Here is a 26,354-nt window from a genome sequence, read left to right as displayed (position 1 = left end):
GGTTGCTGTCCTTCGTTCTTGAAGAAGACCAAAATGACATCGCTACATCAGAATCGAGTCTCAGGGTGTCCGACTGTGCTGATCAGACCAATATGAGCTCGGAGTGCTCGGCCACAGGTCGGACACAAATAGTCCCTATGAACATTTGGGGGTAGCTATGTAAAAATTCGTTGACGTTATATTCCTAATGCACCAAATTCTGATCTAAATATAAGATGTTCCTATTTCATCTAATGTGGCTTTAGACAAAGCCTAGTTTAAATCGCACAGAATCACAAAATTTAATGAGTACAATGAAAAATAGAGAGATTTAAGGGTGCTGAAGGAGAAACCTGATTACAAATTAGAGCAGATGCAAAAAAAAAAAAAATCTTTTTTTTTTTTACTCTGCATCTATATCTCTGTGGCATTTTCCAGTTCTGTACAGGAAATATGAGGTAAAAGCACATCGAAATAATATGGTAGCCATGCCAACAAAATACAGTTATAACTTAATTCTTAAAATGTTTCTTCAATTTGGGGGAGAAGGCAAAAGGGGAGAGAGGAGAAGGGGGAAGTACTCTGTGCTCAATTCAGCAAACTTCTACATGTAAAGCATTATGCTGGGTGCTGAGGGAAGTACAAAGACTAAATAAGATAACAATACAGGCCTCTTGAATCTCACATGCAAAAGATGTACTCCTGCTTTATTTACCCCACTCAAAATTACAGGGACAGCTCAACCATCACCACCATAATCCCAAAATTAGTGAGCTTTATCCACTTGATATGATTTGGGTGAAGAAGAAAAAACATTTCTAAAAACAAAACAAAGCCTAAAATCTAATCTTCTTCATCCGATAGGTTAATGCTTGAAATTTTTTGTATCTAAAAAATTAAAAAGACAGTCAAGTGGACAGAGCACTCGCTGTAGCTAGAATCAGGGAAGATCTGAATTTAAATTCAGCCTTAACCTTTTACTAACTACATGACCTTCGGTAAGACAAATCCTCTGCTCACCTCAGTTTCACCTTTAAAATGAGGGTTAAAATGGTAAAAAATAATAATAATAATAATAATAAAAATTAATTAGTTTTTTAAAAAAGAGTTGTTATAAGAATCAAATGAGATAATATTTGTAAAGCACATAGTACAGTGAGTTAGATATCCATTGTAAACACTATACAAATGCCAGGTATTACTATTATTAAAGTGCAAGTACAACTTGAAACCAAATTTCTTAACTAAAGTAAATTAATTCAAGAGAGACAGCAGGATAGTGAATGGAAGTACCAGGCTGGTAGTCAGGAGACCTGGCTCTAGTCCTGGGTCTGCTACTAGCCAGCCAGGTGACCTTGAATAAATGGCTTTACCTCTTGGCACTTCAATTTACTAATCCAAATGAAGTTCAATTATGTGATTACTTACGTGATTAAGAGAATTAATCAAACTCTTTCCAGTTTGATTAATCTATGAAACTATCTGTATCAGATCCTAGTGGGTTTGAACTGGGACAGGGTTGAAAGCTGGAAAGCCCCCTCACCTAACTCTATTATATTCCATTCTTCCTTGGACAATTCCAATGTTTCCAAACCATCCCATGATTGTAGACCCTCAGCTAGTGTGTGTGTTTGCGTGAGCACACACATGAATGAAGGGGAGGGGGGTTAAATTAGGTCCAATAAATGATCATCAAAAGACCTAGATGCAAAACCCAGATCTGCCTTTTATCACCTCTGTGCCCTTAGACAAATCACTTATTCTCTTTGTGGTCTCAGTTGCCTTATCTGGAAAATGGGATATTCAACTAGATGGCCTCAAAGATCATTCAGCTCTGAATCTGTGACTCTATGGTAAGGGAGGGAGACCTGAGAAAAGGGCAGTTCTAGCTTAATTACATTAACTTTCCAAGGCTTATGGATGCAAGCAATTAGGTGACTTCACTGAGGGGTGGTGATTGTCTATTTCTTCAGTGAAAATCCTACTAAGACTGTCATTTGTCCAGCTAAATTTAGGAAAATTTCTACAAAATCTAGAAAGACTTAATATGAACGGATGCAAAGTGAAGTAAGCAGCACCTGTAGAAACTGGATACAGTAACTACAAAATTGTAAGATTGATCAACTATGGAAGACATAGTTACTTTAACAGAGATAAATCCAAAAGATTAGTAATGAAAAACACTGCCCACCTCCACAAAAAGAATGATTAACTTCAAGTGAGCATATTTTTTTCACCTTTATTTTTCAACTTCACATATTTATTTAAATATGTTTGGAGGAAGTATGTTCTTCATGACTTCAGTATGTATAACTAATATCATACTGCAGCCTTTTCAGTGGAAGAGGGAGAGATGAGTGATAATTCCAAATTGAATACTAAAAATTAGGAACAAAAGGAAGACATATCCAAAGAATTGGTCTACACGGTGATGAATATGGAAGACAATAATTTACCTAGATTACTAAGGTATAGAATAGTTCTAATCTGAATTGGAGAAAACAATAACACAAATAAAATTACAAACTGTTACAGTTTTGGAGTTATTAAAATGGTGAAGGATACAGAACATAAGTAGACCATCTAAGAACAATTCTCTAGTCAACTGAAAGTGTGCTAAATGAAACAATCATTGTTAATGCACTTTTTGCAATCTGCGGCTGGTTAGAGGGGGACTAAACAACAGAAGTTTTCAACAAGATCAACTGTGTGGGTGCAGAAACATCCACATCTGCTTAATGAGCTAACAAAGCAGAACATGATTCTGATGAAATTGCCTCAAATATCATAATCTCCATCAAGGCCTTTCCATCTCGATTCCCCAGAATTCTGCCACTCTACCAGGCAACTTGGAGGTTTTCTCAGAAGATAATGTGGCTAAAGATGAGATTATATAAAAATCTAGTTAGCTAAATGGTATAAGAGGGGGGAAAAACTGTTATATTTCCAATCAAGGAGATCTGAGTTCAAATCCAGTCACAAACTACTAGGGGTATGACCCTAACAACTTAGTCTCTTTCAGCTTCGGTTTACTCATCAGCAAAATGGGAATAATAATTGTTGGGAGGATCAAATTAGATAACATTTGTATAGCACTTTGCCAACTTTAAAGCACCATATGTTATTAGTTATTAAAAATGCTTTGAAAATCTTAAACCCTTTATAAATGAGTTTTTATTGTTATCTAAAGTGCTTTATCAACTTTTAAGCACTTTACAAGTGATCATTATTATTAAAATGTTTTGCAAATTTTAAAGCACTTTATAAATGATAGCTGTTGTTATTATTATTAAAAGTGCTTTGCAGATCTTAAAGGGAGCTACCTATTTTTGGCTGCCAGGGATCTAATTCTGACTAGCAGAATAGATTTTGTCATGTGAAAGGACCATAATGATACAAGGAGATGAGAGGCAGTTGCAGTGAAAATCCCTGAACCTCTCTCTTTATTCCATTTCCAGTACAAAATATGTATAAAAGCTTTTTTAAGCACAGCAAAGTTATTAAATGAAAAGCATACATTCTTTCACAAGCAACATCTGCTTCAGTAAATTTGTTTTATGGCCTCCAGACAGATATCTCTGACCTCTCTGGGTTATGTTGAGCTTTCTTGGAGTTTGCCAGCTCTGCTTAGAGAATTAGATAAAGATTACCAAAACATTCCTTTAGTTTCTCTAGTGTGCCAAGATTCACAGTTGTGGGGGCTGGGATTCCACAGTTGTGGAAGTTGGGGGGGGGGTCCCTTGAATCTTTTTCCAGGCTTTCTGGATTCCACACTTAAGCATGGCCCTCAACATTAAAGCACTTTCTAAATGCTAGCTATTACTTAAGAGTGCTTTATGAACTTTAAAGCATTTTATAAATGATAATTATTAGTATTATTAAAAGAGCTTGGCAAACTTTAAAGTAATTTATAAATGCTAGCTATTATTATTATTATTAAAAGTGCATTGTGGGGCACGTCTTCGAGAAGATATTCAATAAATATTTGTTCATTGGTTTGAATTGCTCTGAAAGCACAGCACCGAGCTAGAAGGCTGAAGCTCGCTCTGTTTGCCAAGCTTCTTGTCATCTACCTAATGCTAAGCAATGAATTTATTAGTTAGAGGCATAATTCCAAATCTCTCTGAGCAGAGACTTCTAATAAATATACTCAATGGATTGGGGAACTTATTTTTCATTTCTAAATAGTGATCCATCTAGTTTGAAAACCAAGCAAAAAATGTTTCCTTCCGCACAGAAAAAGGCAGATTTTGTTTGTCTGTTTAAGTCATAATGTTATATATAAGAATAATGAAGGACAGGGGAGAGGTTGGAAAAGGAGGAAGTAAAAATATGGGAGAGACTTGAAAGGGGGAAGGGAAAGAGAAAGAAAAAAGAAGGAAAAAGAGAAGAGAGAAGGAAAAGGAGAGAAGGGGTGAACATAGAAAAAAGACTATATAAACATATTTTATAATTAATAAAGACAATTTGTTTTTCTGTTGTTAATGTCATTTGAGAGCCCCATTCAAGCAAATATTTAACCATCATTCACTTATTTAATAAATAGCACTGACATTTACTGTTCTGGGCCAGATTCCCATCCTTCCGCCATCACTATCCCCTCTCCTCCAACTCCAAACCTTTGTGTAGGTTAAGCTAGATCTGGCCCTTAAAAGGCAAAGAAGTTGATGCTAAGACAAGATTGGTCCAGGGGCTAAAATTCAAACCTAGAGATTGATGCAGTTCCCTGGTGGCCTCAAAGTTTCCTGTTCACCTAAGTGTATAAAAGGCCTTGACAAATAACAAAAAGCATTATGAGTTCAAACTAAATGATTTATTTGCCCAAAGAGTTATTAAACTACCTGTACCCTTTGATCCAACAATATCACTACTTGGTCTATTTCCAAAGCTAATTTGGGAAAAAAGAAAAGAAACTTTATGTTCTAAGATGTTTGTAGCAGCTCTCTGGGAGGGGAGGGTGGTGGCAAAGAACTGGAAATTACAGAGATGCCCATTAATTGGGGAATGGCCCAACAAGTTGTGGTATTAGATTGTGATGAAATATTACTGTTCAATAAGAAATGATGAGCTCAATAATCTTAGAAAAACACGCAGACTTGCATGAAATTTTGAAGAGTGAGATGAGCCAAACCAAGGGAACACTATATACAGTAACAGCAATATTGTTTTAAGAACAACTTTGAGCAAATATGTTATTTTAGCTAATATTAATACTCAAATGTGCCATAAAGGATATATGAAGAAAGACATTTTTTGAATCCAAAGAAAGAGCTAATAAATAGAAGAAAGTATAGAATAATTTTACATATATGTGCGTATACATACATATATATATATAAATTTGTGTCTAATGATAGTCATCTCTAGGGGGGAATAGATAGAGGAAAATTTACGTGATAATTTTGTTGTATATTTGAAAAGAATATCAAGTTGTACATAGTAGATTTACAGTTTCATAAGCAATCATCTCATTATTGTACTGTTATAGAAATGCCGGTTTTATTCCATAAATTAAAAATAATATAAAATAAAAAACTAAATGAGGGTCACCTGCTACATCTTGGTTGATATTTTTTCTAAGTTTTGGCTGTGTAAAACTCTTTCTGATACCTGATAAAATAGCTCATTTTATTGCACTTTGCTTTACTGTTTTGCAGATATTGCATTTTGGGGCAGATCAAAGGTTTGTGGCAATCCTGCGTCAAGTCAGCCAGCACTATTTCCCCAATAGTATATGCTCATATCATGTTTTTGTGTCACATTTTGATAATTCTCATAATATTGCAAACTTTTTCATTATTATTATTATTATTATGTGTTACGGTGATCTGTGATCAGTGACCTTTACTGTTACTATTATAATTGTTTGGGGGCACTATGAAGTACTCCTATGTAAGTTGGTGAATTTAATCAATAAATGTGTTTTCTGATTGTTCCATCAATGGCTGCTCCCTCCATCTCTCTTCCTCTCCTCAGGCCTACCTATTCCCTGAGACACAACAATATTGAAATCAGGTTAATTGATAACCTTACAAAGTGTCCAGTAAAAGGAAGAATCTATCAATGAGGCAAAGTCCATTGTTGTCTCATTTAAAGACATTACCATAATCATCCCAGCCTTCAGTGACTACTACCCTGACCAATCAACAGCCATTAACATCGAGACAAGACCCTCCACCAGCAAATAAATAAATAAATGAGGACTCACAGAAGGCTTCTGGTTAGCATTGTTTAGCAATAAAGCATTTCTTAATTACGGCATGTACATTTTTCAGACACAATATTATCGCAAACTTAATTATATTATAGTGTAAGCATAACTTTTATATGTACTAGAAAAGCAAAAAAATTGTGACTCTCTTCCTTGAAATATCTGCTTTATTATAGGGCTCTGGAACAGAACCTGCAATATCTCTGAGGTGTGCTTGTAATTGCTACACAACCCACCACTAGCTTATTTCATTCATTGGGCCCAAAGGAACAAGGTACTAGGCTGAGTCTGGTCCATTTTACCACATCTCCCATGAGCAAAATCCTTTGCTATATGTTGCCTCAGAAGCAAGCTGGGATCCAAACACAATATTGATAATAATGGCATCTGCCATTGAACTATAAAATCCACGCTCTACTACTCAAGAACAGAGGGGGTGGTAAGTGAAGAACTGAAGCGGATTCTTGCCAGCAGAAAAGTGACTGAGCGGGGTTACCTGGGGTAGCCATATGTCCTACATTTTCTGTACTGAAATGTACTTCTGGTGGGATTTTAGGAAAGAAAAACTCATTGTCAGACCAAGTAATGCACTAGGAGGCATAAAATGTTAAAGGATTGAAATATTCGTGGCGGGACATGAATGAGAATAATTAAGGGTTAGAAGATTTGGATGGATTAATAGGGAGGAAATAGGGGTATTATGGAGATGATTCTATCAACCACCTAAATGATGGGCTCCCATCCATGAGCTTTGTTCATTTTTGTTTACCAGGGAATTATTCTTCTTGACTCCCACTATCCCTTATAGAGATCAATTAAATCATGACCATCTGTCATAATTCCTGCCATCCCTCTTGCCTAGCCTCAAGGTATTTCATGTACGACTGTTGGAAAATGTCATGACAATATTGTTGGTGGGGTTTTTTTTAACCTGCTTCTCAACTAAGAATAAAATCTCCTCTTCCTCAAAGGGCAAGCCACGGGATACATGGGGCAGGGTTCCTGAATCTCACTCATGTATCTCCCACTTGTTCATCTATGGAGTCTACTATAGCCTTAGTTACAGGAATAGCAGTCCTCAAACCACACAGGAAAGCAGTCACTGCAAATAAGAAACCTACTTTTTTTTTCCTTTTTTGTTTTAATCACCATCACCAATTTCTAGTTACTGATAGATAATCTCGAGAGTCTTAGGAGTGGAAGCCACTATTCCTTCCAATTATCATGCCAGGAAGCAACTCCCTTGGAGATGAGGTCTTGAAAGGGAGATTTGAGGCAGGGAGATCAGTTAGGAGGTGATTCCAATAGTGTAGTCAAGAAGTGCTGAGGGGTATGAGTAGAGATAAATCCGTCAGTAAGAGTGACAAATGGGGTCTGGAAACTGTTTGGATCTGGGGATGAGGGACGGTGAATTTGAGATTGTGAGCCTGGGTTACCAGAAAGGTGAAGTATCCTTGATAGCAAGAGGGAAGGTTAAAAGAAGGCTGGATTTGGGAAGTAAGGGGAATCATGTAATGAAATCTGTGACCCTATTCTTTGCTACTCATTCTGTCACTGAAAGTGAAAAGATGGAAGGTAAGGCTCCTATTCACCAGTCACCATTCACACTGTAGATCCCATCTAGGCTAGGGAAGATGTGAGTACCATCATGGGAATAGAATTTTCCCAAAGTCACTCAAGTATGTGATACCCCTAAATAGATTATAACTGCTGCAACAGGATAAACCCTAGACTTAAAAAATGGGAAGTTGGACGTTTTCATGGTTGAGAGAGAAGGGCGACAGAGGGAAAGGGCAGTGTTAGGAGATCAGATTATGTGTAATCATACTGGACATAAGCTGTAGGAATGGCTATTTTGAGAAAGGCAGGAGAAAATCCAGCTGCTCTCCCTCCTATTGGCTGTTCACACATCCCTTGGGTCAGACCAAGTCCCCTTCTGGTCAAACCATGATCCCTCAAAAGACCACAAGCCCTACTTTGGAGAACTCCTGCAATACATCAGGGCTGCTGAATATCTAGCCTTGTATATCCTTTCTATAAACCTCAATTTACCATAAGTGGCTCTTGTAGATCCTTCTTGAACCTCTTAATTTGAATGTGAGCATTGCTTAAGGAACTAGATGGTCCAGTGGATAGAGCCCTGGGCTTGGAATCAGGAAGGCTCATCATGAATTCAAACCCAGGCTCAGACATTTACTGTGTCATCCTGAGCAAGTTATTCAGCCTTATTTGCCTCAGTTCCTCATTTATAAAAAAGATCTAGAGGAGATAATGGCAAACTACTCCAGTATCTCTGCAAGAAAACCTTCCACATGAAGACACAAAGAGTTGGAAACTCCTAAATGACAGTTAAGATGTACACAACTATAAGAAGTACCCACATTAACGAAATAATGGATTCATTCAAATATTGAATTAGGCTCACCCTCTTTAACAAATATCTGTCTATTTAAAGAACAGGAAGAAGTGGAAACCAGAAATCGGGTTTCTCCCAGGCCTTCTCCACTTCAGTACCCTCTCTTGAGCGATTCAGATCCCCAGCTTCCCTATTTCAGTCCCACCATAAGCTTGCTGAAGTTCTCACTGACAATAATGGCTTCCATCCCCTTGCAGTCTGGGTCGGGGTCCACAGTCCTTACTTGTTACCTAATAGTGAGATTTGGATCAACTACATTTCTTTGAAAAGAATCTTAGCCCTTTTTAAGCTTAATGTCCCAGAATGTGACAGACCTTTCAGAAGAAAGCAGATTTTTCTTGTTTGTCAGACTGTCTAATAAGAAACAGAAAACATTTATAAAATACACATGAAATACACAGAAAATCCTGTCCTGTTCAAAGTCCAACATGTAAGTTGGCAGAGTAAGAGAGGAGAGGGATAGGTTAGAAAAAGAAAAAGGAAAGAAAAGAGGGACATTGAGGCATTTTTAAAAATCAGAGAAGAGAAGGAAGTTCAGAATTAAAAATTGACCAGCACAAAAGCTTTGAAAGCTACAGGCTGAACTTCTTAGATATGTACCAAGAAAAGCATGGGTACACCCAGGGAAAGAACACTGGGAAATGAGTGTGAACCACTACATAGAATTCCCAATCCCTCTATTTTTGTCCGCCTGCGTTTTTGATTTCCTTCACAGGCTAATTGTATACTATGTCAAGTCCGACTCTTTTTGTGCAGCAAAATAACTGTATGGACATGTATACATATATTGTATTTAACTTATATTTTAACGTATTTTACATGTATTGGTCAACCTGCCATCTGGGGGAAGGAGGGAAAAAGTTGGAACAAAAGGATTTGCAACTGTCAATGCTGAAAAATTACCTATGCATATATCTTGTAAATAAAAAGCTATAATAATTAAAAAAAAAAAAAGCGTGGGGCAGCTAATTGGTCCAGTCGATAGAGCACCAACCCTGAAGTCAGGAGGACCTGAGTTCAAATTTGGCCTGAGACACTTAACACGTTCTGGATGTGTGACCCTGGGCAAGTCATTTAACCCCAATTGCCTCAAGGGGGGAAAAAAGCAAACTGCAGTGAGAGAAGCACAAGTTTGATGACCAATTCTTTATTTTTTGTTCTATTTTGTGTATACAATGTATATTTTATTTCAAGTTGTCTAAAATTAAGAATAAAATTAAAACTAAAAAACAAACACAATTCAAGAGCCACATGGGACACCACCACACATGGTCTTGATTCAGGGAAGCTACACCCAAGGCTTGACTGGCATCAAATAGATATAATGCAAAACAAATATAATTATAGCTGCATGAAGAAGTAAGTACAGGAAAGGCCCACAGTCAGGTTCAAGGATAGACAAATATTGTAAGAAATTCTGGCATGTTCAAAGGCAAAATAATAAGAGTTATGATTAAAAAAAAATCAGAGTTTTTGGAAGTAATTTGACAAAGCAGCACTGAAAATAATGGTTCCATGGACCTAGCTGATAAGAATGCTTTAAAAAAAAAAAAAAAAGCAGGAAGCACCACCACAAAGAATCAAAAAAGCATTTTTAAGTTAAGCAATTTGGATGAACACTCAGTCAAATTACCTCATCTAGTGGACTAGACACATTCTATTCTGAGGACGCCAAGATAAGTAGGCTAAAATTGCAAGATGTGGAATGGGTTTTTGGGGACTGGGGATTTGTGGATTTGGTTTTTTTTTTGGTAACTATAGACCTTGGATTTAAAAGACATCTTAGAAATCCAGTCCAGCCTCTTCATTTCACAAATTAGAAAACTAAAGATTAAAAAAAAAAGATTAATCGAATCACCCAATTTCACACTATTTGAAGATTTCAGTTTCAAGGTAGAGTTTCTGATTCAATATCCAGTGTTTTTATCCTTACCTTCCCAAATGGGGTGAAAACAGTGGGATAAGGAAGCAACTAATAGCTAGTTAACTCTCCAAGCATCGAGTCATAGAATTTTAGAAGGAACTTTGAACATCACCTAATCCAGTCCCACTATTTTTTCAGATGGAGAAACTGAGGCTTACAGAGGCTACCTGGCTTCCTTAAAGTCACAATTACTATTTTGTTTCTACATTTTACACTCTATTTTTGTGTTATGTCTTTACTTTCCTGGAAGAAAAAAAAAGTTGAGCTAATCTGTAATCAACCAGACAAATGGCGCTTGGTTTTCTAATAAAATTAGCAATTCTAACTAAACTAATCTACTTATTCAATGCCATAGCAATTAAATTACCCCCAAAAAAAATACTTTATTGCATTAGAAAAAAATTAATTTGGAAGAACAAAAGGTCAAGAATATCAAAGGAATTAATGAAATATATATATATATATATGAAAGAGGTTTAGTAGTATCATATTTTAAACTATACTATAAGGCAATAATTATCAAAACTGTCATGTTTTGACTAATAAATAGAAAGATGGATCAGTAGCACAAAATAGATATACAATATGGGGTAGTTAATTATGAGAGTAATCTTGTGTTCAACAAATGCAAAGGTTTAAACTCTGGAAATTCACTATTTGGTTAAAAAAAATTGTTGGGAAAACTGAAAAGCAGAGATTGGATATGGACCAATATTTTTCACCATTTTCCAAGATAAGGTCAAAATAGATATATGACCTAAATATAAAGGAAGCTATACTAAGAAAATTAGAAGAACATGCAAAATATTATCTATCAGACTTAATGATCAGAGAAGAATTTATGGATAAACAAGAGAAAGAGCACTGTGGGGTGTAAAATGGATCATTTTGATTACATTAAATTTAAAAGGAGGTGTACAAATAAAACCAATGTAGCCAAGATTTAAAGGAAAGCTGAAAATTGGGGGGAATTAATTAATTTCTCAAATAAAGGTGTTATATCTCAGATAGACTGAGAACTTGGTCAAATTTATAAAAATATGAGACATTCCCCAGCTGATAAATGGTCAAAGAATATAATCTGGTAGTTTTTTTACTAAAGAAATCAAAACTATTTAGTCATATGAAAAAATGCTCTAAATCACTATTGATTAGAGAAATATAAATTAAAACAGCTTTGAGATATCATTTCGCACCTATCCGACTGGTTAAAATGATAGAAGAGGAAAATGACAAATGTTGGAAGGGATGTAGAAAAATTGGGACACATACACTGTTAGTGGAAATATGAATTAATCCAATCATTCTGGAAAGCAATTTGGAATTATGCCCAAAGAGTTATAAAATTGTGTATTCTCTTTGACTCAGCAACATCACCATTAGTCCTGTTTACCAAGATTATCATAGAAAGAAGAAAAGAATCTATACGTTCTCAAATATTTATAACAGCAATCTTCGTGGTGGCAAAGAACTGGAAATTGAGGAGATACCCATCAATTGGTGAATGGTTGTACAGGGTATATGATTGTAGTGAAATACTTCTGGGCTATAAGAAATGATGAGCTGGTTGGTTTTAGAAAAAGTGGTAAGATTTGCATGAAATAATTGAGTAAAATGAGCGTAACCAATAGAACATTGTGTCTATACACAATATATATTTAATATATATTTATATTTAATATATAATATATTATATTTAATAATTATTATTAATTAATAATACATAATAATAATATATATAATTTAATGCTATAACAGCAATACTTTTTGAAGAACAATTGTCAATGATTACACTGTTTTGAGTATTAAAAACACTCAAATCAGTTGCAAATGACCTATGGAGGAAGATACTGTCTACTTCCAGAGAAAGAACTGATCAATAAAAGCACGTATAATATGGTTTTACATATATACATATACATGGGTGTAACATATATATATGTATATCTGTGTCAAATGGACGCAGATCTTGGAAATACAAAAATCTTGATTCTAATCCTCTTTTGTAACCAGGAGGAATCTCTCAGGGCTCAAGGAAATTCTTGAAGATACAGGTTCAGACAAACTGCTATTCTACATAGGTGCTATTCTATATATATATATTCTCATATTCTATATAAGATTCCACAAATCTTACTCCTAAGCCTATTTATATAGGTAGCAGTGTATATAGATAGATACATAGAGATATATACATATATATGTATGTACATAAATAAATATGTACATATATATGTTATATATATGGCATATTATTTATTCAGGGTACAGAAAACATGGTTGTTTATTTATTTACTGAATCTTGCTATATATTTGATAAATGTGAAACTTGGAAAAGGCAATATTTGGAAAGCATATAACAATGATAACTAAGATAAGAGCATTAAAAACTCCAGCTTGAACCCTAATTACCAAATAAAGTATAGCAACAGTTTTCATGTCCACTATGAAGTAATTTTTAAAAGTAAACTTAAAACTTGTTCTAATGTTGTGAATGATCAGTGAACTAATTTAGTGACTAATAAAATTAAATTAATAAACCACTATATTTAATGCCTGATTGTTTGGAGAGTAACCTTAATTTCAAAACATCAAAATTAGCCGTTTCCTGGATCTGTTATTGTAATAAACCAGAGTTCTTCCAAATACCCCCTAGGGGGTTCACAAAACTTTAAAAACATCTCATAATTAACAAATTGTAGTATATAATTCTCTTTATATGTATTATATAAACACATTTTCCATTTTTTGAGAAAGGGGAATAATAGTGTTCAAACCTCAAATTGAACATTAGACTCAATTACGCAAAGTCTAGGAAGTCCCAATGTAAATCTGCAGACTTTTTTTCTTGTTTAGTTTTTGAAAAGCAGGCTTGCTTTAAGGAAGTACAACTTTGGCAACTTTAATTCAGACTCTGAATGTCTGAAATCTTCCTTTTTTTTTCTGGCTCCCTCACAGATGTGTAAGAGAAAAAGATTCAGGTAAGTAAAATAAAACTTTGAACAGAAGGAATAAAGAAGGGAAGTAAGGACTCGGAAAATAGTGAATTTTAGTCTCATTTTTCCTAAGCATATATTTTAACCACTCCTAAATTAGGCTCAGGTGAATGAATGCTGCCGTAATGGAAAGCTTTAAAAAGCTGAAGGCTGATTACAGTAATACCTTTGACACAACCTTTGATAAAATTATCTGCACATCTTACTAAGAATATGTTCTAATTTAGAGCAATGTTGGTATCCAGCTCCCTACTTCCACCACTTCCCAACAGTGCGTTAATGTTTATTGCATCAGAGAGAAACCCCAAAGTTGCACCACCAACCATCAACCTGGAGTAAAGAGACCTGGATTCCCTGGAAGACTCAAGAAATTATTGTTTAAAAAGGCTTACCAATGGTGAAAAATACCACTTCCTTGTGACTTTAAAATGAAGGACCACACAAGTCATGTTTGCTCCACGTACGTGGGTGAAAATGAAATTTTTTTGAGCTCTTTGTGTCAGAATAATTTTCTTCCAAGACTCACCCTTCCCACACACACTTAATTCTCACCTCTCCCCCCAAAAAAAAGAAAAGAAAAAGAAATCTTACTAATTCACATATTTAAAAAAAGAAAAAGTATAAATATCAGTCTTGAGTTATTGGAAGATTCACTAAAATGAGTAAGTTAGTGAATCAGATGGTTGTGGCAGCAGAAACAATCTCAAAATGACCAAAGAGATTAGGAAATTGCTAAACTGAAGTCAGTTTCCTGTAGATATTCCTCAGTCTGCTCATCAACCGTTGCTAGAGTTTTATATTTGATGTCAGAAGAATGTGCTCGTGGGAAGCTCTCTATACCACTGCACGGATAGAGGGAGGTTCCACACCAGGACTTCCTTGAACTCCCAAAATCCTAGGCCCATATATGGACAGATTAAAAAGGGGTGTTATTTATCCAGAAGGTATTATTTATTATAGAGTCATGGTATATCGTCTGTGAAGGCTAAAATTTGGAAATGGCAATTTCCAAGGGACCCAGGGTATAAGAGCAACTTCAGGAGGTCATGGGGGTTGTTAGCCTTTGATGGGTTTCTTTAGGAGGCCAGGGAGAGTATACTGTCATAGACAGCAGCAGCAACAAAAGTGGAAGTATTGTTCTGGACTCCTCCACCATTCCCCACAAGGCTGGTTCCCTCCCTCTGGTTCCTCCAGAAGAAGTGTCTTCATCCCAAGGCAGGCCATCCATCTCCTCATTTTCTACCAGACTGCTATCTCCTGGACTTCTCCCTCATTCTCCACATCTTCTATGCACCTTTTATTCATTGTCTTTCCCCAATAGAATGTGGCCTCCTTAGGAGCAGGGAATGTTCTTCTATTAATATTCTCAATACTTAGTATAATATCTGGCACCTAGTATATACTTTAATAAATATTATTAAAATTATTATTTTAAGTAATTTATTATAATTAATAATAAATTATTAAAATGTCCTATTTTGTTGTAACAACAAAATAACCACGTCAAATGACTTGATTTAATAAAATCATCTTTCAAAAGATATATATGCACATATATAAATATTTCAGGGAAATGAAAAATTTTACAATCATTAAAATTAAGTATTTTATTGCTGTGATGGCTACAGATATTGAAAAAAAATAATTAAAACCAAAAATCCTTATAATGTAAAGGCATTTCCAGTAAAAACAGAATCTGAAAACTCAAAATATTTGCTGGGGCCATCTCATAATCTATTTTTGATTATTTCTTTCCATTTCCATTATGTAGTCATTGTTTTCCTGGGTCTTCATTTTTATCCATTCCAATGGTCATTTCTTCAGTTTATGACTTTATGTTTCTTTTCTTTTACAGGGATAGAGACATAGCTATTGATACTGTTTTGCTCATTTGAAATACCATAGTAATATATTATGTTTATAGACCACAGTTTCTTTAACAGACATCTCCTTTGTAACTTTTTAAACGTTAACGGAGCATATTCAATCATGTTATTCTCACAGAAAGCATCATTTCTTCTTTCTTTTTCTCATTTCTCACGATGTATAACAGGCACGATACACTTATTGGTATAGCAACACTTATATGATTAAGACATAAAAATGTGATTATATTACAGGAAGACTGGTCAGGATTTTTAACTGTCAAGAACCAATCAAAATAATGCAACAGAGTTTTATTAACTTTAACCTGAGAGACGAAAAGTATCATCTTGAGTGTAAATAACTCTCCAGGGATAAAAAAGCAGATCTGAGCTGTAAATTTGATCTGAAAGCCAAAAAATGTGACTCTAAGAATGACGTGGGAATTGAAATCATTGCCCGGAATGATAGGTATCATCTTGGACCCTAAGAAACCAGCCTGGACCTTAACTGCATCCAGAGAGCCTAAAAGACTGGCCTGAATTATTAGTTTCTTCTAAGAACCCAAAAAAATTACCTGAAGCCAAATCATCACTCCAGAGTTTAAAAATATGAGCAGACCAGACCATGCCGAACATGTGAAAGCTGAGCAGACTTTTCTGGGTGGATTGCATGTCTGTTTTGGTCAGCTGACAAGCCACCACTTGTCCTTTCGATATGAACTGAAAGAAAAATCCTGAAACCCAGCTTTTCAGGGAAGGTCCTGGAAATGAGTTAATTGCCTCCTTTCTGGGTGAAAAGCAGCAAAGTTTAGAGAGTGTGTGAGCTGATTTGTCCATAATTCAAGTGAAATTCAAGCAAATTTCTTGTCTGAGATTCCTGAGGAGACTCTACCTTCAGTAATCACTTTACAAGTTTCTTAATCTCCTGGGGAAAATCTACACTATGAAATATCTTTCAAAAACTGAACTCAGAACCAGGTCTGATTGCTATAAATGACTAGAAAACTAATTTAATGACTAATCAAATGAGATTAATTAGCCACTGTAAAATGCCTGACTACTTTAAGGGTAACTATAATTTGAGGATACCAAAATCAGCTATTTCCTAACCCTCTTATGACAAACCAGCATTCCTCCAAAGACCCCCAAGGGCATCTGAAACTTTAAGAAACATCTCATGACTAACATTATATAATTCTCCTTCTATGTATAATATAAAAATATTTTAGAAAGAGGAAAGTGGTATTATCAAAAACTCAAATTGAACATTAAGGTCTCATTTTCACGAACTCTAGGAAGCCCCAACCTAAATATGCATCTTTTATTCTTTGTTTTGGTTTTCAAAAGAAGGTTTGCTTTAAGGAAGTTAAATTAAGGCAATATTAACCAATTAAAACCAAATTAATTCATTAAGGAGACATTAATTCAGACCTTATGTCTGAAATCTTTACACTTGTGCTTTGTTTTTTTCTAGGTTTATAGTAATGAAATGTTTATGAAAATGAAATCCAAATAAATAAAATGGGACTTTGAACAGAAGGAATAAAGAATGGGACTTTATATATAAATATATAAAATATATATATATAAAGAACTCAGAATACAGTGAGTTTTAGTTTTATTTTTCCTGAGCATCCTATTTTATCACTCCTAAGTTCAGCCTCAGGTGAATGAATGCAGCTAAAACAGAAAGATTTAAAAAGCTGAAGGCTGACTAGAGTAACACCTTTTCTTAAAAAACAAGCCATGATAAAATAATCTGCACATCCTGCCAAGAATGTGTTCTAATTTAAAGCAACATTGACACTCAGCTCCAACTCCACCGCTTCCTAACGTCGCATTAATTTTGTATTGCATCAAAAAGAAACCAAAGCTGTCCCACCAACCAAGAGAACTCAGTTCCTTGGAAGACCCAAGAATCGATCATTTAAAGAAGCTTACCAGATGGCGAATGATACTGCTTCCTTGTGACCTTAAAATGAAGGACCCCCAAAGTCAGTTTGCTCCATGGATGTGGATGAAAACGAAGGTCCCTGTGTCCAAATAATTTTCATTTCGGTCTCAGCCTTCGCACCACACTTGATTCTCACCAAAAAATGTAACTGATTCCCTTTTTTTTTTTTTTTAAGGAAAAAATACAAAGATCAGTCTAGGATTAATGGACGATTCACTAAAATGAATAAGTTAGTGCATCAGATGCTTGTGGCAGCAGAAACAATCTCAAAGTGAGCAAAGAGATTCGGAAGTTGCTAAACTAAAGTCAGCTTCCTGTAGAAACTCCTCATTCTTCTCACCAGCTATTGCTGGAAGGTTTTTTGCTGTAGGTGTCAGTAGTACGTGCTCATGGGAAGCTCTCTACTCCACTGTAGGGGTAGAGGGAGGTTCCATACCAGAAGTTCACATACTCAGGAAATCCTCGGCCCATATATGGACAAATACACAAAAGGAATTTTATTTATTCAGGCTTTAGAAGGCATGTTTGCTTATCTGTTCTACTGAGTCATGCTATATATTTTGTAGATGCTAAACTGAGAAATGGTAATATTGGATACACATATAATAAGAATGAGAAGAATAGCTGATATTTATTTATTTTTAAACGTGTTTTTTCTCCCAAATATATACTAAAACAATTTTAAACATGGCTTTTAAGCCCCCGCCTCTCCTACTCCTCCCTGAGATAATAAGCAACCAAATATAGGTTATACACCTAACAGCAGGCATTTATAATAGCTGGAGAATGGGTTAAAAATACATGAATGCCCAGATTCCTCGTAAATCGCTTCACAATCTCCCAGAAATCCTTAGCCCATAGACTGGGAATTAACTTATCCTCTGTGAATGTCTATGTTTTTGTTCATTTAGTCTCATTACTATGTCAGGTACCTCATGTTTTATCGCTTAGACATTAAGAGCCTCGAAACCCCAGCCCAATCCAGAAATCACACATAAAACTTCTGGGAAGAAACCATCTGAAGCCCCTGGGATGGTTTGGGGAAGGGGAAGGTCATGCAGAGAGCATTCTCTGCTCTCACTCATCAGGGAAAGATGGGAGGCAGGTTTACAGGTGGCAGATTTCTACTTTCTGAAGCATGTCTTTGAAAGTTGAGGCTAGAGGGGATTTGGAAGAAAATCACGTCTGATCCTTATTTTTAAATTCTACAATTTTTTTCTCGACTCAAATCTAGCTATGGAACCAGCAAAAAAAAATTGACAATGCCTGATATGTGTGATTTTATGTGTCTATATACGTGTGTATGTATGTATATATGTGTATTTCACATATTCTATAATATATATTGTTTTATTGATAGAATGGTTACAGACTTAGGCAAACAAATTTTAAGAAACGAGGGACAATCTTACAATGGTGACTCTGATATTGAGTACATTAATGAAAGAAATGCCAAGTTCAACAAGAAGACAGAGATTCTGTCCCTATTAGGCAGCTGAAAGTAAATAGAATTTGAAGACTAAATGGTACATGGTCTTAGCTGGAGTTTGGGAGTAAATTGCTTTGTAAATTGTAAAAATGGAAGCAAAATGCATTGGCCAGTAAATTATCTCCCAGTAAATTGTTATCAGTGAACTGTCCAAATCAAAGAGCTTTTATGCTTTTGTATTCAAGTCAGATACAATTTGAATTTTTATCATAAGGTTTAAGCATTTTCATACATCAAAGTATTGTTGTTTATTTTGGAAAATCTTCCTTGAGAATTTTCAGCATAATAGAGAATACTCCAAGAGATTGCTTTCAATGAAAGCAATATTTCTTTTCATTTCTTGTAATATTTAAGTATTTTCATGCTTCAAAGTATTGTTGTTTGTTTTGGAGTATCTATCGAGAATTTTCAACGGAGTAGAGCATATGCATTCACATTGCTCTCACTGAAAATCACATTACTTTTTTCATTTCTTGTGATATATAACAGACATGATATATTGGTTTAGAAATACATCTATGTCATTAATAGTTAAGTGTGATTATTGAAACAGTGGAAACTTTTAACTCATATAAGTATGTAATCAGAAATATTGACCGAGAGCATCATTATCTTCAATCTGAGAGAAGAAAAGTTTCATCTAGGTTATAAATAATTCTACAGGGTAGAACATTCACATTGGACCATAAATCTAATTTGAAAACCAAAAGGAGTAGATGGGAATTTTAAAAAACCAGTGTAGACCCCAATTATTCTCCAAGATCCAAAAGCTTGGAACCTAAGAGTTCTCTCAACCAAAAAGGCTGCCCTAACCCCCACCCACCTGAGTCCTGAGAACTGAAAGGACTGGCCTGGCCCCTAAGTAATACCCAAGATCCCAAAAGTACAGCCTGGGCCATACTGAACATCTGAGAGCTGAATAGAGTGCTCTGGATGGAATTGAAATCTGTCTTTGAAAAACTGACAGATCCAGTCTTTTCCCTTTGATAGGACCTGAAAGAAAAAATCCTATCTCCCAGCCTTTCAAAACAGCTCCCAGCCACTGAGGTGCCTCATTTCTCAGTAAAATACAGACAATAAAGATGTCCGGAAACTCAGTGGTCACAGAAAGAGAAATGACGTTCTGCCTGTGCCCCATTGGTGGAAGCTCTCCTATGTTCCTTAAATACTCAGAATTGAGCCTTAGTGAACATCATCAGTTTACCAACAGTATTCATGTCTGCTTTTAAATGAACTAAGAACTAAATGTGACTTCTTTTAATAATCAGTAAATTGATTTATCAATTAATGGAATAAAGTTAAATTGTAAGTTTTTTAACTTTTTTAAGTTTAATAATACACTATTTTAAGGCTAACTTTAATTTGACAACACCAAAATTAGCCGTTTCCTAAACCCCTTCTCATAATAAACCAAAGTTCCTCCAAATACTCCCAAGGGGCATCAGGAAATGTTAAGAAACATCTCATGATTAACAAACTATATGATTTTCTTTGTATGTATAATATAAAAATATTTTAGGAAGAGGAGAATAATAGTGTTCAAACCTCAAATTGAACGTTAGTCTTAATTCCGCAAAGGCTAGGAAGTCCCGATCTAAATCTGCAACTTTTTTTTCTTGTTTTAGTTTTTCAAAAGCAGGCTTGCTTAAGGAAGCACAAATTAAGGCGACATTAATTCAGACACTGTTTCTGAAATCTCTTGATTTATTACTGTTGAAATTAATTTTTCTGGTCACTCACAGATGTTTAGGAGAAAGAAGTCCAGGCCAATAAAATAGAACTTTGAGCAGAAGGAATAAAGAATGGAAATAGGGATTTAGAATATAGTGAGTTTTAGTATTATTTTTCCTAAGCACCCTATTTTAACCACTTCTATATTTAGCCTCATGTGAATGAATGCTTCCAAAACAGATTTAAAAAGCTGAAGGCTGATTAATGTCTTCTCTCTTTTTTTTTTTTATTTTATTTAATAGACTTTTATTTACAGGTTATATGTATGGGTAACTTTACAGCATTAACAATTGCCAAACCTCTTGTTCCAATTTTTCACCTCTTACCCCCACCCCCTCCCCCAGATGGCAGGATGACCAGTAGATGTTAAATACATTAAAATATAAATTAGATACACAATAAGTATACATGAATGTCTTTTCTTAAAACAAACTATGGTAAAGTTATCAACACATCCTGCTAAAAATGTGTTCTGATTTAGAGCTTTCTCCCTCTACCACCTCCCAACCTTGCATTAATTTTATTGCATCAGAGAGACACCGACCATCAACCTGGAGTAAAGAGTCAGTAACGTGATAGTTATATTCCCTGGAAGACTCGAGAAATTATTGTTTAAAGAGGCCTACCAGATGTTGGATGACCAGATGGAGGATGACCAGATGTTCCTTGGGACCTTAAAACGAAGGACCACAAAAGTCAGCTTTGCTCCATGGAAATGGGTGAAAATGAAAGTCCCTTGAGCTCCTTGAGTCAGAGTGATTTTCTTCCAGGACTCATCCTTCCCTCACACTCTCAATAGTCCTCTTTGAGATGGAAGGACAAAATATCAGTGATCCCCACCAAAAATGGAACTGATTCTTTTAAAAAAAAAAATACAAATATCAGTTTGGGGTTAATAGAGGATCCACTCTAAAATGGTTGAGTGAGTTAATATATCAGGTGGTTCTGGCAGCAGAAACAATCTCAACTGTGATCAGAAAGATTAAGTTGACTTCCTGTAGAAACTGCTCAGCCTTCTCACCAACCGTTGATAGATTTTGTTGGTACAAGTGTCGGGGTACTTGCTCAAGGGTGTCTCTCTACTCTGCTGCCATCCCTGCCCTCCCCCCAAACCTCCCCCACATACCCTCTCCCCTTGATCACCTTTCTGCTTGATGATGAAGATGCAGGTTATGGCTTTGTTTGCTTTTGCTACTGAACCTTTTTTCTCCTTGATATATAACAGGTCTCCAGTCATCCTGTTCTTGAGAAAAGGAATAGTTCGATCCAAAAGCACAGAGACAGAAGAACAAAGAGACCCACAGAAAATAAGGCACATTGAGACTTCTCTAAGGATTTAGATTGAAGAAAAGCCCTTCAGGACTGATGGAGAACCCTTTCTCCTCTATCAGAGGAAATAACCTCTCCCCTTTCTTTATGTGGAATAAAATCTGTGTCGTTCAAGGTGGCCAGTGTGCTTTTGCTTCGATTTCTTTGTTAGAAAGATTTCTAAGGAACAGTCTCTGAGTAATATTAGGAAAAGAGGTTAAAAAAAAAAAAAAGAGGAAGAGAAGGTAAAAAAAAAAAAAAAAAGCCCATCACTAAAGAATTGCTTTTATGTTGTTCATTTCCTTCATTCCTTTATTTACCCACATGACTTTGCACAAACTCTGCTTAACACAAATGCAGTTCATGCATAACCCAAGACATTACCTTGGGATGATATTGGTCCTCTTCCAGAAGGATCAAAAACAACAATGTTTACTCACATTTATTCTCTCTCCTTATTTGAACAATAAAAAGTAAAAGTAAGACCTTCAATTCAAATATACATAGCCCAACAAGTAAAACTCCAGCATTGGCCATGTTCAGAAATATGCCTCCTTTTGAATTGTAATTAATGCTTTGTTGGCGGAGTTGGGAACTGATCCAAACATTCTGGAGAGCAATCTGGAACTATGCCCAAAGGGCTATAAAACTGCAAACCCATTGACCCAGCAATGCCAAATGGGTCTGTATCCCAGGGCAATCATAAAGGGACCCACATGTGAAAAAGTCTGTAGCAGCTTTTTTGGGGATAGCAAAGAATTGAAAAAGGAGTGGATGCCCATCAATTGGGGAAGGGCTGAACAAGTTGTGGTACATGAAGGTAATGGAAAATTATTGTTCTGTAAAAGATGATAAACAAGCTGATTTTAGAGAAAGATTTACATGAACTGATGCTGAGCAAAACAAGCAGAACCAGGAATATATTGTTCACAGTAATAGCAAGAATGTGCGATGATCAAGTATAAAAAGCTCGGTTCTCAGTGGTTCAGTGGCAGAAAATGCCATCTGCATCCAGGAAAAGAACTAAGGAGACTGACTGTAAATCAACACATACTAGATTAATTTCTTTTTTTTTTTAATCTCTCCCATGGTTTTTCCCTTTTGCTATTTTTTTCCTTTCCCAACATGATTCATTAAGCAATGTGTATTTTAAAAGTTTTTAAAAAAATAACACAGAAAAAAAATTTAAGTCCATCCCTTGTCTGGCAGGAGGTGAATAAGGTGCTTCATCTTTAGCCATTTGGCTTTAGATGGTTTATCATTTCAATTTTCAGAGTTCTGAAGTTTTTCAAAGTTGTAAAATGGTTATTTTTTTTTTGAAAGAAAAAAAAAAAAAAAGAAAAGTACCTCAAAACTTTACGCTTATGTGAACAGAACCACACTAGTGATGTCTTTGACGGGGGATTTTTTGGTTGTTGTGGTGGTGGTTTTTAAGGGAATATTTTTCAAGTCCATTTTCATAGCCAGTGGATACCAAGAGAAAGGAACAGAAAACTAATGGTAGCAGGGAACCAGACTATCTGACTCAACTCTGAGTGGTTTAATGACAGACACCTGTGTCTTTAGTAAGGCATAATGACTTGTTTTCGGGTATCTCAGAGGTGGTCATTTGCCTAGAAATGCAAAATCCTCTTGTTTGTCCTGTGGGGCAACTCAGCTGGAAAGTTCATCTGTAGCTATAAATTGCCTCTGAGATATGAAACCATCAGTAAAGCAAACTTTCATGCTGCCAACTGCTGTGATTTGTGCATATCTGGGGGAAGAGGTCCACTTGTGCAGGAAGAACAAGAAAGGAATAGTAAATAGGGGCTAAAAATACTGGGTTTATATATATATATATATATATATATATATATATATATTTTTTTTTTTTTTTTTGCACCATGTTCTGAAATGTATACAAACCACAAATAGCATCCCCTAGTTATGCTCAGAAAAGGAATTTTCATTCCCTGAGTATTTACCCCAAAGATCTCCAGTGGAGTGACCTTTTGGGAACACCTGAGAATTCTGAAGGAGAAAAGAGAGGTTGAAGACTGATTACTATCGTTCTGCTTTATCCTTTACCCACAGCCCTCCACTGATCAAGAAATAGAGAGAGCTCTGTACCTACTAATACCCCATAGAGAGAAGGGAGAAAAGGAAGAGATAGGGTGAGGAATGAGGGGTCACCAATATCACTCATATATTGCCATCCATGTGACTGTGACTGACTTCACAATGGAGTCCATCCCACTCTGGATTTGAAATGTCCCAGAGAACTGAGCTTCAACAAATTAACTCACTTTCTATAAAAAGTCCAAGAGACAAGAAGTACAACTTTGGCTATGGCCAATGCAAATCATGAAGGTTTTTCTACTGAATAATTCCCTATGGCACTGGTTCTCAAAATGTGGTCCACAGCACCCTAAGGGTCTCTGCAACCCTTTCAGAGGGTCTACAATTTCAAAATCAATTTTTATTTCTAATACGATCAATATCTGTCAATATGACCCACATAAACAAAACTCTTTGGACAGATCGGCAATTATTTTTAGTAGTGTAAAGATACTGAGGACAAAAGTTTGAGAACTATAAATCCACCTGATATGGCAAATATCTGTTATAAAAGTCTGTGGTCAAGATCTACAAACCACCATTACTTCCTCTGGATCAGGATCTGAAAAGAACCCAATTTTACCCAGATCACACCTGCCTTTGGAAACATCCTTACTCTTTAGTAGGCACAACTGATTTTTAAAATTTGAATCTTCATTTTGTGGAAACCACATAAATATTATCATCTAAAATTCAACCCCAGCTTAGCAGATGAAAGTAATTCTCTTCTCTAGAATATTAAAATGGTGTTCTAGTTTATTTCACATTTAACTGTCCCCTAAGACAAACAGCCTTTTTTATTGAGATTTTTAAATAACAGTTATCATTTATTTGTGCAAATGTGCTATTGCATAAATAATGAGAGTCATTCCAAATGGACAATGCTGAATTTATCAGCATTGAGTAAAAGTAATAGTAATAAATCTGAGCCTTCTGTGAAACCCTTAGACGATGAATCATTCCCAATAATTTTTTTCTACTACACTCTCAGTTTCTGAGTACTAAAAAAAAAAAATTATCATTTAACCAAAAAGATAGATTTGTTGTGTAGTTCTTCACATATAGGTGGTTCGTCATTTCTAAACTACTTGCTAACAAGGGAAAATATTTCAGTGGGTTATGATTGATAGGTTAATACATGATCTAGTGCTTTGAGCTCTAAAGCACTATGGTTATAGTATCAATATTGCTTTATTTTTGTTGTTATTCAGTCATGTCTGACTTCATGATTCCACTCTGGATTTTCTTGGCAAAGATATTGGAGTGACTTGACATTTCTTTCTCCAGCTCATTTTACACATGAGGAAACTGAGACAGAGTTAAGGGTTCTGCTTAGTGTCATACAACCATTAAGTGTCTGAGGTTAGATTTGAACTCAGGAACATAACTCCTGATTCCAGACCCCGTGCTCCATCCCCTGCCCTCATTATTGCTCACACAACCCCAAATCGCTGACATCCAACTGCCTTCATGCAAATCAAGTGTTGTTTCTCATGGTAGAACCTTCAAGGACAAGTTGTAAGATGTTACTGCCTTCTACAAATATGAAGCTCATTTTTGGTGAGCTTCTTTGATAGGTTAAAACACATTTACATAAAATATCCTTTAAAAGTCTAAGTATCAAAACAAATTTATTATAAATACAGCCTCCTATAATGGGCTACGAATGGAATTTTTAACATACTCTATACTCTCATTTGGAGGGCTATAATCAGAAGAAATGATCGTTTTTCCACTCTAGCTTTCAACATCCCCTTTCTCTTTTATTATTTTAATCTAACATAATTCATGTTTTCTTCTAACAGCTATTAATTATTGAATAGTCTCTACTGATCTTTAGGTCCCAGCATATTTGTCTTATGCAATTTTTATCTAACAAATTTTCCCATCCAGGCTGGCATTTTGTCACCTTGAATATAGCATGCTGTGATTTGTTCTATAAGATAATGATGGGACCATTAGTAATGAGAAAATCTGTTATTATAAAGACACAAGTTGAGTTTTATCTTTTGTTTTTTACCAACATGTCAGAGTCTATGGCATATAAATATTATACCCTTCAGAGCAGTCTCTTGGGAATCTGGACCCTTCCTCCAATAATATTATACCATCACTCAAAATATGTCTGGATCTAAGACTATAATAAAGTGGAAGCAATGTTATATTTGGAATTAGAGGGCCCTGGCTTTTAATCTTGGCTCTGCCCCCTGACAATCTGTATGATCCTGGGCATAAGAAATAAAATAGCTTACCAAAAACTCACTGATGATTTATTTTACATTCTTGCAAGAATGGGTGCCTAGGTGAGTAGACACACCTCGGAAACTCTAAAGGCAGCATTTTATTTCCTATCCTGAATCCCATTAATTGGATGTTACAGAAGC

General features: G+C 35.5%; 1 protein-coding gene across 2 annotated transcripts in view; it reads right to left on the bottom strand.

Moving 5' to 3' along the window:
* The window catches only part of RHOH (ras homolog family member H), a 47,722-nt gene extending 25,631 nt beyond the window's left edge, over positions 1–22,091 (bottom strand). The window contains exons 1-2 of one of the 2 annotated variants that reach the window (XM_031943971.1): positions 21,192–22,091; positions 17,333–17,501 (exon numbers count right to left, since the gene is read on the bottom strand). The gene's annotated coding sequence lies outside the window, so the exon portion shown is untranslated. The remainder of the gene's footprint in view (positions 1–17,332; positions 17,502–21,191) is intronic. The other variant, XM_031943972.1, reaches the window with a different exon arrangement.
* Between the last annotated feature and the right edge of the window lie 4,263 nt (positions 22,092–26,354).

The sequence above is a fragment of the Sarcophilus harrisii genome, chromosome 6 (genome assembly GCF_902635505.1).
Source record: "Sarcophilus harrisii chromosome 6, mSarHar1.11, whole genome shotgun sequence".
Taxonomy (NCBI): domain Eukaryota; kingdom Metazoa; phylum Chordata; class Mammalia; order Dasyuromorphia; family Dasyuridae; genus Sarcophilus; species Sarcophilus harrisii.
Note: the sequence above shows the minus strand (reverse complement) of the source record. Positions and strands in the feature narration are given on the sequence as shown.